This window comes from Lutra lutra, chromosome 12 (assembly GCF_902655055.1).
Source record: "Lutra lutra chromosome 12, mLutLut1.2, whole genome shotgun sequence".
In the NCBI taxonomy this organism is placed as follows: domain Eukaryota; kingdom Metazoa; phylum Chordata; class Mammalia; order Carnivora; family Mustelidae; genus Lutra; species Lutra lutra.
Window position 1 is genome coordinate 47,697,746 of NC_062289.1, and position 12,377 is coordinate 47,710,122.

Genomic DNA, 12,377 nt, shown 5'->3' on the forward strand with positions numbered 1-12,377 from the left:
CTGCTGCTATTTGTAAAATATTGATCAAATTACAGGTTAAGGGTAGATCCTGGTGTAAAAAGCACTTTGGGGGTAAGAACTTATTAACAGTTAATTTTTACGAGATAGTTTTTGTTTGTTTAGTACTTGTAGGTTGTATAACTCTCACTCCATTTCTGTGCCACGATTCTGGTCCCAGTTGGTCTCAATTATTGTTCTCCCAGGGAAAAATGCCCATATCACTTCTGATTTATGTGTATTTGCCCCTTGCTAACAAAACGGTCTTAGTGTGTGCTTATTTTGAAAACATCAGTGAGTTACAGGTAACGAACTAACTAAAACCAGAAGGTATCCTCCAAACGCACTCACCAATGGAGTATGCCGTTGCACATTATGTGGCGAGCAGTGAGTGAATGTCTTTCCCGATTGCCTTCTGCAGTTTCTGCCCACTCCTTTGGGAGTCCAGGGCTAATAAGTTCTGTGTAGGACATGAAATCCCTAACAGAAATTCCGGCAGGCCTACCAATCATACATCCTGATGGTCTGGTGAGAACACAGGTGAAATCTTCTGATGTGAGAAACCTACAAATAGCTTAAATTGTTAGAATAGCAGAAAGAGCCACTGTGCTCAGATGCTCTCCTAGCCAGGGGCAGGAGACACATTTCTCTAGTGCTCTTCTGGGCTCGGGGGCCTTGGTGTGTGTGCTTTCATCCTATCAGTAGTTACTGTGCACTTGACAAATACATTCTACTATATTCATATATTCTGTGTTGCATCTTAATTAGTCAAACCCAGAATGGTAAGATGAAAAAGTTAAGGTGAAATTGTTAAAAAATGAAATCAGGGCAGGTCACTAAGAAAAATTACAAAGGAATGCAGCTCTAGGTAGTGACCTCACCAGAAAAGTTAAAGTGATAAATGAACTGCAATTTATTAGGCTTATAAATGTGATAAAATATTCCTTAGTTATTTAAAAGTAGGCAGGTTAGGAAATTGTCAGCAATCAGATGTATGGGGAAAACATAACCGCTTCCTATTTTAAAAAGTAATTGTTATTTTTTTTTTTTTTGCATGAAGTTCTTTCTGATCAAATAAACAGAGCATATGCCATAAATAATTTAAAGGTTTCATTTCAGAATAGAAAAGTGGAGTAATCAATGTTATCAAATCCATCTTGCCTGTGCCCTCAATTGTGTTATAAATAATCTGCATTTATAATGGGCAATTATTGTGATGATATGAAGAATAATTTGAATCAGTAGTAATTTTGGTGATGGCTTTAGAAAAGCAGCTAGAGAGGTGCCGGGGTGGCTCAGTCAGTTTAGCATCTGACCCTTGACTTGGGCTCCGGTCATGATCTCAGGGTGGTGAGATTGAGCCCTGAGTTGAGCTCCATTTTCAGCACAGAGTCCGCTTGTCCCGCTCACTTTTCCACTCCCCTGCTTATGCTCATTTGTCTCTCATTTGTGGGAGGAAAAGAGGGAGGGAAGGAGAGAGACAGCGAACAATGGAGCGAGTGAGTGGGGGCAGGGGATGGTTTGAGTTGCTTTGTGGAAAATTAGCCTACACTATGCTATAGTCAGGTTTTTATTTACAGGGCTTCTTGTCATCTTGGCTGTGTTGCATAGGATCAGTTCTCTCCTCTTAGACTAATTTATGACATGTATTCAGAGCTCTAATCTTTTAACTTTTCAGCAGTTTGACCCAAGTTGTTATATTTGATCAAAATGTGGATATTTATTTCATCGTGTCTCTGGATATGGTATAAAAGATACTAATGTAGATTAGATTAGAGTGTGAAACAATGGATCCATGTCATGATTCCTTAAGTGTTATTTACCGTATTAATAGCATTAATAAATAAAAGGAGAAAAACATACCATCATCCTAATAGATAAAAAGCAGGGGCACCTGAGTGGCTCACTTGGTTGAGGGTTGGACTTCTGATTTTGGCTCAGGTCACAATTTCGTATGTCATGAGATCGAGCCCCGTGTTGGGCTCTATTGTCACCATGGAGTCTGCTTCAGATTCTCCTCCCTCTGCCCCTACCCTGCTCGCTCTCTCTAATAAGAAATAAATTTAAAAAATAAAAGTCATTCATGATTAATAAATATCTTAACAAACCACAAATAGAAGAGAACCTCTCTGATCTAGTTAAGTTACAAGGAACAAATTACTTAAAGAGATATTAAGCACAGTAATTATAGTATCAGGAATAAGACGAGGTTGTCTGCTATCATCTTTGCTATTCAGCATTATTCAGAGGCCATAGTCATAGATCTTATATACCCAGAGATCTAGAAATAAACAGAACCATTAGTATCTACAGACAAATTGGTAGAAGTGGGAGAGAAGTTTGGCAAGGTTGCTTTTATACAAAATCAGCTTTTTCCACTTCTGTGTACCGTCAACAGACAGACTGCAGCTAAAACTGGGAGGGTGCATATTAAGAGTGTCTATTAAAAAGTCTCTTACCTAGGAATAAATCTTAGCAAAAAATGTAATATTAAAACTGACCGAAAGACCTAAAACTTACCGAAAAGGCAAGTACAGTGTCATAGAGATGTTTTCGCCAAGTTGATCTGCAGATTCAATGTAGTATTAATTAAAATCTCAATGTCGTTTTCCTTGGAAGTTGAAACATGGATTCCGAAATATGTATTTAAGTACATAGGGCTTTGAAGAGCCAAGATACTGCTCGAGAACCAGGGTGGGGGAAAGGAAGGCATTTGTTCTACCACATGTCAAAACTGATGGTAAATCTTTAGTGCAGAATTGTCCTGCAGGCAGACTGACCTGTAGAATTGAAGTAAAAGGTCCCAAGACCCACCCATCTAGGCAACCTGGTGTATGGAGTGGAGTCAGTGGGGGGAGAATAGATTGTTTGGTACATGGTCCTGAGATAGTCATTTAATGGACACCCTCCAGAAAACCCAAGAAAGGAAACAGATCTTTATTTCATTTACACAAATATAAATAAATTTAGATGAACTAAATGCTTTAATTTGAAAGAGCAAAATTTAAGAACTCTTGAAAGGAAATATAAAGTACCCGCAGTTTTGAAATAGGGAAGAATTTCTTACAACAGAAATGTGATAGGGACTAAGTTTGTATCTAATTCTAGTTATTGTAGTTGTTATATTGATATATTTACTTGAATAAAGCCTTCTATAGTAAACGTGGCTACGAATAACAAAGGTTATTTTGCTGAAATGGCAGATTAGGACTGCAGATAATCGCTTTGCTTACCCTTTATTTATCCTTCGTAACTGCTTTAGAATTGAATTATTAGGTCGCCAGATAACAGCTGTCTTCTGTTTAGAAGAAGTCATACAAAGAATATGCTTTCAAGTTGAAGTCAAACCTTAATTTCAAGAGATTGAGAACACAAGCAAGGACAGTAACTTCTGAGACTGAGAAAATGTTTTTAGTGGTAAGAAATTATTCAACTTTGAATACATCTAATCACTAGAATAAAACCATCTTGGTTTTGAAATCTCCCCGCAGATACAGGACAGATTATCTGCTTTCAGACTTGATTAGGTCAGGGCACAGAGTTAGTAACAAGTCACCCCCCCCTTCCCTGCCCCAGATGTCCTTTGGTGCCCTGCACTGAAGAAAATACTCCTGTCTGTCAGGAATGTTTAGGGTAACTCCCTATGGTCATATAGTGATCAGGGTCATATTAGCAGGAGTCCAGGTGCATCTCTGATTTTCAAAAGACCGAAGAATCGTGGAAGAAAGAGCAAGAGCCTACCCAGAATTACTCAGATTTGTGGTAGGGCCTGTGAGGCTGGAGGGACCAGCAGGTTCCAAGGACACAGTGACTCTACACGCTCAGTCTTCACTTTGTCCCAGAGTACTTATTTACTCTGGGAAGCAGAGAGCAGAATTTGGGCCAGGGTACCGCTGAGTGTGTTGGAGGCAGACCTGGCAGTCCTAGAGCTGCAGCTGGCTACTGAGGGGAGGGGACAGTGGAGGGGGGCCCCTGGGACTCATCGGCAGGTTGGGTGCCCGCAGGCCACTCCGACTACATGGGACCCCCACCTCTCCAACAAAAACACGTTTGGGGATTCCTGGACTAATAAGAACTTGACAAGTGGGAGCTAGGCACCCAACAAAAAAGGTTCAAATGCAAAAAGCTTGTCTAGGGGTGCCTGGGTGTCTCAGTCTGTTAAGCAGCTGTTTTCAGTTCAGGTCATGATCTCAAAGTCCTGGGATCCAGCCTCACATCAGGCTCCCTGCTTAGTGGGAACCCTGCTTCTCCCTCTCCCTCAGCCTGCCGCTCTGCCTACTTGTGCTCTCTCTCTCAGTCTCTCTGTCAAATAAATAAAATCTTTAAAAAAGAAAAAAAAAAAAAGATTATCTAGAACTACCAAGTTGTTTGGCCAGGGAGTCACTTGGGGTATATTAGAAAGGAAAAGGCAAAGACCATTAGGGTCTAGATTCATGATAATCACCTTCCTAAAACTTATTCTCCAAAATTACTCTAGGAAAGCTGAGACATCTTTTCACAGACTTCACCTCTTTTAGCCTTAGTTTAAAGAGCAGAAGAGTAAGTTGTTTTAAAAGTGGGTGCTGAGGCCCATAGGACCACCTCCTTGTCTTGCCCTGACCCCTAAAACACCTCTTTTGTGCTTGGGGCTCTTTAAAACACTGTTGGCAAAACAAAATCTTTCTAGTTGTAGCATTCTGTAAGCAAATGATAGTGAGATATACTTTTATCTCACTGTAAGGGCTCATTCAAATCTGTTCTAGATCAGTGATTTTTTGTGGGCAGATGAGAGTAGTTTTCTAGGGCAGCCATAATCTGCAGAGCTAGGCTTGAGTGAGCAAAATAACAAATAGCTAATGTTGTGTTGTTTGCCTTGATATGAAGAAGAGTAAAGATTGCATTTTCCAGCACATAATTGCATTTTAGAACTATATTACAGGAGTTTTCAAACCCATATGCAAGTAGAATCATATATAATGAACCCCACATACCCATCATTCATCTTCGGTATCTATCATGTGCCCCATTTTGTTTTATCTCCATACCCCCCACCCCTGCCTATACTTTCAGAAATTATCTTAAAAATTATATCAAATCTGAAATACAGTTTCATCTTTAATTTAGTGTGAATCTTTAAAACACTGGGACTCTTATTTTCTAAAACCACAGTACCATTATGATACCTAAAAACCAGTGTCTCAGATCATCATCAAATAGTACTCACTTTTTCCTGATTGTCTCATAAATGCCACTTAGTAATTAGATCTAAAATGTCATTTACTAATTCAAGTCCAGAATTAGTTTGGTTTATATGTATGCATTTGGTTTATATGTATCTTCAGTCTCTTTTAATCTCTAGACTTCTCCTCTTCCTCATTCTTTTCTTGCCAGTTATTTGCAGAAGGAACGTGGTCGTTTGTCCTGTAGAGTAACCCACAATTCGGATATGCTGGTTGCATTCCCATGGTGTCACTTAACATATTCTTTTACTCTTGAATTGCCTTTAAATAGATGGTTATATAGAGAGGCTCAGCCAGATTTAGGTTTGGACTGTTTGGCACAAAATACTTCATAGGTGTACCTGCTGTTAGGTCCATTGGGGAGCACATGCTGTCTGGTTTTCCTTTTTATAACATTGAGATTGATGTCCTGGGGTATCAGGCATTGTCAGTCTGACACATCCATGATAGAGTTGTCCAACAGCCTTGAACCTAATGATTTTTTGCAGCCACTATTGGTCAGTGTCAACATCCTTGTTTTATTAAGGGCTGTAAAATGGTTGTATTACATTTCTGTCATTCCTTATACTTAGGTAGGACCATTTTGTAAAGAAAAAACTATTTTCAGAATATGTTCGTTCCCTAACATCCTCCAGAGGTGATATAAGAAAGTCTGGATTGGGCTGCATAAATCTCTTATGGCTATTTTTCCCATCTTTGGTCAAAAAGAGACCCTCTGTGTCCTTCTGACAGGACTCCAGGTAGTTATTTTTTTAGGTATAATTTTATATTTATTTATTTTTTAAAGATCTTATTTATTTATTTGACAGAGAGATCACAAGTAGGCAGAGAGACAGGTGGAGAGAGAGGGGGAAGCAGGGTCCCTGCTGAGCAGAGAACCCGATGCGGGGCTTGATCCCAGGAGCCTGAGATCATGACCTGAGCTGAAGGCAGAGGCTTAACCCACTGAGCCACCTAGGCACCCCGAGGTATAATTTTAATACAGTAATTTAGTTGTCTCTGATAGCTGCTTTGCTTTCTGATACAAAGAGATGTTTCAGGCTTATCTGGTATGCTTCCTGCCCCAGATCTAGAGTCGGCTTTTTCTCTAAGGAGCCACATTTCATTTTAGCAGGAAATAATATTTAGCTGTAACAATTCCTATAGTAAGAATGTTCTGTACTACTGGTTTGGCCACAGTTCTCAGTCCTTTTCAGGAGAGGTGAGCCCCTGCTCCTTGTAAGGAAAAGTGCTTCATGAGTTCATCCCAAGATATTTCTAGTTAAAATTTTGGATTCTAGGGTTTTCCTTCTAATTCCTTTGATTTTATTTGCAATATATGGTTCCTAATGACATTTATATAATTACCTATTTTCTTTAATACATTAGTTTCTCTCTCTCTCTCTCTCTCTCTCTCTCACACACACACACACACACACACACACACACACACACAGACTTAGAAATATTGTTACCAACAGTGTGGTTGCTGAAAAGAATTTCAGCTTCCTTTGTAGTTCCTTTTAATATATTCCTTCTGGGATGTAAAGTAGTGTTGTGTTTGAAGGTCACATTCTGTGTAGTTAAACTACTAACTTGTTACATAGATAGATTTCATTTGTTTCACATGCTTTCAGGTTTTAGAGATTCCCTTTGACTCAGGGTTTTTTTTTTTCAGGTTAAGTGAAATAGTTACATGATTTCAAAGTCAAAAATACAAAACAAGGTATGTTTAGAAAAATCTGGTTTCCATTCTTATCCCCTCACTGTTGTTTCCCTCCTCCCCCTAAATGTAATCATTATTACAGTCTCCTAGTTTTTAATATAAGCAGTGTTAAGATATGTTCATATTCATTTTTTAATTATAAAAGATAAACTGTATAACTTTGCTCTTTTTTTTCCACTTAATATAGGCTGATTCCAATTCTTTTGGTCTCACATTCCTTGATACTAATCATTTGGGTTACTTGTCTACAAACCTTAAAAATTGCACGTATGTGGGGAGCCTGGGTGGCTCAGTGGGTTAAGTCTCTGCCTTCGGCTCAGGTCATGATCCCAGGGTCCTGGGATCGAGCCCCACGTTGGGCTCTCTGCTCAGCGGGGAGCCTGCTTCCTCCTCTCTCTCTCTCTCTCTGCCTGCCTCTCTGCCTACTTGTGGTCTCTGTCAAATAAATAAAATCTTTAAAAGAAAAATTGCACGTATGTGTGCCTATATGTCATATTTAGATTAGAGATTATTCTCCTTAAAAAAAAATTTTTTTTTTTAAAGATTTCACTTATGTACTTGACAGATCACATAGCAGGCAGAGAGGCAGGCAGAGAGAGAAGAGGAAGCAGGCTCCCTGCTGAGCAGAGAGCCCGATGCGGGGCTCGATCCCAGAACCCTGAGATCATGACCTGAGCTGAAGGCAGAGGCCTAACCCACTGAGCCACCCAGGCGCTCCTCTCCTTAAAATTTTTAACTGGTGATACATGCATGTGCTTCAAAGTTCAGAAGTGTAATAGGGCATATTTCACAAATTTTAACTCTCACTTTTTAAACTAGCCATTCTCCCTCCTTTCCCCAAATGCAGTCATTATTCCTGTAAATCCTATTGTCTCTTCATACAAATGATAGAAAATGCATACATACAGTTCTTGACCCTGCTTTTCTATATATATATATATATATACATATATATATATAGTTATTCAACAAATCTGTTTTGAATAATTTTCCCTATTCAAGAAGCTGAAGTTAATTTTCAAACAAAGTCCTTGTGTCTGTGGAGTGTCCATTTCTGCGCTGAGGGTTGTTTAGCATCTTTTTGTATTTCTTTTTCCATGAATTGCTCATATCCTTTTCCCATTTTTCTGTAGGAATGTTAAACTCACCAATTTTCAGTGCTCTATAGTATCTTTGGAGATACTAGATTTTAAATGTTACATGAACTGAAAATATTTTTTTCCGGATTTGCCAGTTGGAAAGATAATTCTCAGAATTTTTAATTCTTAACACATAGTGGAAAATACATCTACTCAAAAGCTTTAATAAATGACACTTTAATCCTATTTTTGTTTCTGAATTTTTCACATGAATATATGTTCTTTGGAAAAAATATTTAAGTGAATTAGAACAATGTAGTCATTAAGAACTACCTGGGTTTGAATCCCATATCTACCACTTTTGTGACCTAAGCAAGTTATAATTTTTTTGAAACTCAACTTCTTCATCTGTAAAATGGATGTGATAATAAGGCCTACCTTATTGGCTATGATAATTAAAACAAAAACTTGTGTAAAGCGGCTTTGTCTAATTAAATGTCAGGTACTGTTCAGGGAGAAAACTGATAAACCCTTGGCAAAAACAGATAAGTAGAATTGTTTTCTTCCTTTCTTATAACTTAAAAGGTCTTTGGATGAGTTTTGCAAGTTTAAATTGTCCTTTAAACTGAAATTTGGAGGGTTCCTGGGTGGCTCAGTGGGTTAAAGCCTCTGCCTTTGGCTCAGCTCATGATTCCAGGTTCCTGGAATCGAGCCCTGCGTCAGGCTCTCTGCTCAGTGGGGAGCCTGCTTCCTCGTCTCTCTCTGCCTGCCTCTGCCTATTTGTGATCTCTGTCTGTCAAATAAATAAATAAAATCTTTAAAAAAACAAACAAATTGAAATTTGGGAAAGAGGTAGCTGAAATGAAAGTGTTGATCTTGGAATAACACGGTTACCTTAAATAAATGTGAAATAAGGAAAATTGCCCCCACATTTAATGTCTTCTGTGGTTGATTTCCGTTATATTTTTAAAAGATACAGTTAAATTGAAATATGGCTTTTCTTTCTGTTGTGAGTAGAAAGGTGTGCCTGGCCTCAGCAAAGCCGGTTGTAAACTTACATTGTCAGAAACGTAAACAAGAGGTGACTGGAGGCTTAAAGCTCTGTTATTCATTTCTTGGTCCTTGGAGATTACTTTCCCCATACAGAGGTCTCATTACTTCTCCTTTTGATCCCTAGGCTTTTTGAATCTCCTAGGTAAATATCTAATTTCTATTTCAAGTTTGCTTTATATATACTTAAAACCTCAGAATATCAAAGGGAAGAAGTTAAATATTAATAAAACAGACATTCTTGCTCGGCATCTTGCTCTAATTTGAATGTATACCCTCCGAATGAAAACAGGGTTTTGAGTGCCTAGAAAATCTCTGTCAGGATCACTTGGTCTTTTAATGCCCTGCCTTTTTCTACTTACTCTGTCCATTTCTTAATTCCAGTGATTCATATGTTGGGCATCTTGACTTCCGATGGCATGTGGGATTTGGTCTTTACAAATACATTGAGGTATCTCCTTCCTGTTGGAGCTGATGCTAATCTAAATTTTGCCTGAAGGAGAAAACTGCCTCTGGGGACAGACAGCTTTTCAGTATTGTTTGCTTTGCTTGTTAGCTTAGGAGGAACATACCTCTTTCAGAAAACACCATATATAATAATAATAATTATTATTTCCAAGGTCAATAAAATCAAGAAATGACTTTTTTTTAAAGATTTTATTTACTTATTTGACAGAGAAATCTCAAGTAAGCAGAGAGGCAGGCAGAGAGAGAGGGGGAAGCAGGCTCCCTGCTGAGCAGAGAGCCCAACACGGAGCTTGATCCCAGGACCCTGAGATCATGACCTAAGCTGAAGGTAGAGGCTTAACCCAGTGAGTCATCCAAGTGCTCCAAGAAGTGACTGCTTTAAAAACATAGAGTTCCTTTAACAGTTTGCTGCTTTGTGCCTTTAAATCTTCATAAAAATTTGGTTTTTATACAACTTTTTCTGGGACGCCTGGGTGGCTCAGTCGGTTAAGCGTCTGCCTTCAGGTCAGGTCATGATCCCAGGGTCCTGAGATTGAGTCCCGCATCGGGCTCCCTGCTCAGTGGGAAGCCTGCTTCTCCTTCTGCCTGCCTCTCCCCCCACTTGCATGCACTCTCTCTCTCTGATAAATAAAATCTTAAAAAAAACCAAAACAAAACTCTTTTGAAACCTATTAACTGCATAAAACATAATATACCCTAATTGTGCAATATAACCTGCTGTTGAATCGTGTTGTTATAACACCATGTTGAGGCAGGATTTGAAACCTTAGGATGAAATTCCATGTTGTCATTGTAAGTATTCTTAAAGCCAATTCCTTGTTAATGCAGCCGTGACTCCCATTAATTACACATCCTGGTTAACTGGGAGGCATTGTGCCACTGCATCTGACAGATGAGGAAAATGTAAATAATTCAGCAGGAACGCGTACCATTATGATGGAGTAAGATGTGATGTTTGGTACAGCAGGGTACAGCCAGCTTTTAGGAAGAGGTGGGAGAGAGGGAGAGCGAGCTCATGACTGCATACATGCTGAAGTAAAATAGTGTCCTTGCTGGACCCTAAGAGCACATTTGAGTCCGTTAACTGGTCTCAGCAAAACAGGTGTCTGTAGGTGAGCCGTAGTAGATAGTTAGTAACCATAGAGTCTTCACAGTGTTGTTTCGCTTCTGTGCTTTGGCATTTTCAGTCTCTTCCTATTCATACTGCCATGAATTCTAGTATGTGAAAGTGTAACATGATCAGGAGGTGACTAAGAACCATCAGCTTAATTAATGTGCTTTCTCTTCCCTTCTGGGTTTCGTTCTGGCTCAGTGACTTAATATAACTATTTGGTTTTAGTAAGCATGTAATCTGTCCGCACCTTAGCTGCTTCCTCTCTAAAATGGCCAGTGCCCTACAGAAGTACAGTCCGGTAGCAAGATGGCTAGAACCTAGGTCTGCTGGTTTCTGAAGCTGCTGTCTTCCAGACGTACTGGAACCCAGGGCAGTTTACAGTATCGTGCATAATATGAAGGGCCGCAGTTTACATTTGGATTACAAACTGACGTAATAATGAACTTCGACAAACTCCATAGCTTCTGATTCTCAAATATATTTCAGTTAGATGGAAGGCAGGTATTATCATATCCTCAATTCTACAAATGAGGAAATTGAACCACCGAAGGTTTAACTGACTTGCCCCCAGTCATTGAGCCAATAAATGATAGGACCTGCATTCAAACCAGGTTTTCAAATTTCAGAGCCTTTGTGCTTTTCTTAAAATTTGGGATCTTTTTAGATATTTAGAAAAACAAAGATTTATATACCTAGACAAAGGCTTCATATTCTGAAATTTAAGACAATTTGTCCCAGTCTTTAATTCAGTTCTGTTTGTTTCTTTTACATGATAATTTACTGTGAATTAACAACATAGTTCCAAAGCCTTTATTAAGCATACATCTGCTGTTGGCTCAGTGCTGGGCAGTGTTACAGATTAAAGTGGACATGCAGCTAGTCTCTGGGCCTTTATAAGCTTCCACTGGTGTAAACATGAGCCTACCCAAGGAACACATGAACATGTTGAAAGTTCTCCCAATTTTAAACAGATCTGGTATCTGTTCTTAAACAATCCTAAAGGGGGGAAAATCATTTTACTTTCCTATAATCTCCACTATCCACCAAGTTCCTCGCAAAGTAGACCACTCCAAAGGATGCAGGAATAATTACAGGTATAATGTTTTCATAGAAATTACTTGTTTTTCCTCAGTAATTATGCATTCTCATGTTATTAAAAACCAAGCTTTTGGGCTATTTTCCTTCAGTATATGACTGACATAATCTATCAGAAAGAACAAGAAAATCTCAGAAGGCCAGGTACACTACTTGGATCTGATTGTCCATTTTAGGACACTGTGTAGTCTGTCTTAGCAGAAGAAGCCTTAGAAAAGAGGAAGAATGCTGTCCTTTGCAGTACAGGTATTTCAGTGTGCTCAAAGCAATCAGAAAGGAAACCGAAGGGAAACTAACATACATGTTGGATATCACCGTGGCAGTATTATGTGTCATGGAGTAGGAAGGAACTAGAAATTCAACTCTCCCTAGAAATTCTGTCTTGATGGTAAGCCGTCAGAAGCACCTCAGATCATTTAAAAAGGAAGTTAAATCAGGCTGTTGAACTGGCTAAAGCAGATCACAAACAAATTGTTAACATTCATCCTGAAAGAGTAGGTGTGGTTTATAGGGAAATAAGCCTAAAAGGTCCAGAGCCAAGGAAAGAGGTGGAGTGGTATTGGCACCGCTATCATTCAGTCCATCTCTGCTTCTCTTTGTGTCTTCTCTCGTTACCTGTTTTTTGCATAGCTCCCAAACTCTTCTTTCAG

At 39.0% G+C, this 12,377-nt stretch overlaps 1 protein-coding gene across 1 annotated transcript in view; it reads left to right on the forward strand.

The window, feature by feature from the left end:
- Positions 1–12,377, forward strand: part of OSBPL1A (oxysterol binding protein like 1A) — a 237,375-nt gene that overhangs the window by 168,214 nt on the left and 56,784 nt on the right. The window lies entirely within an intron of this gene.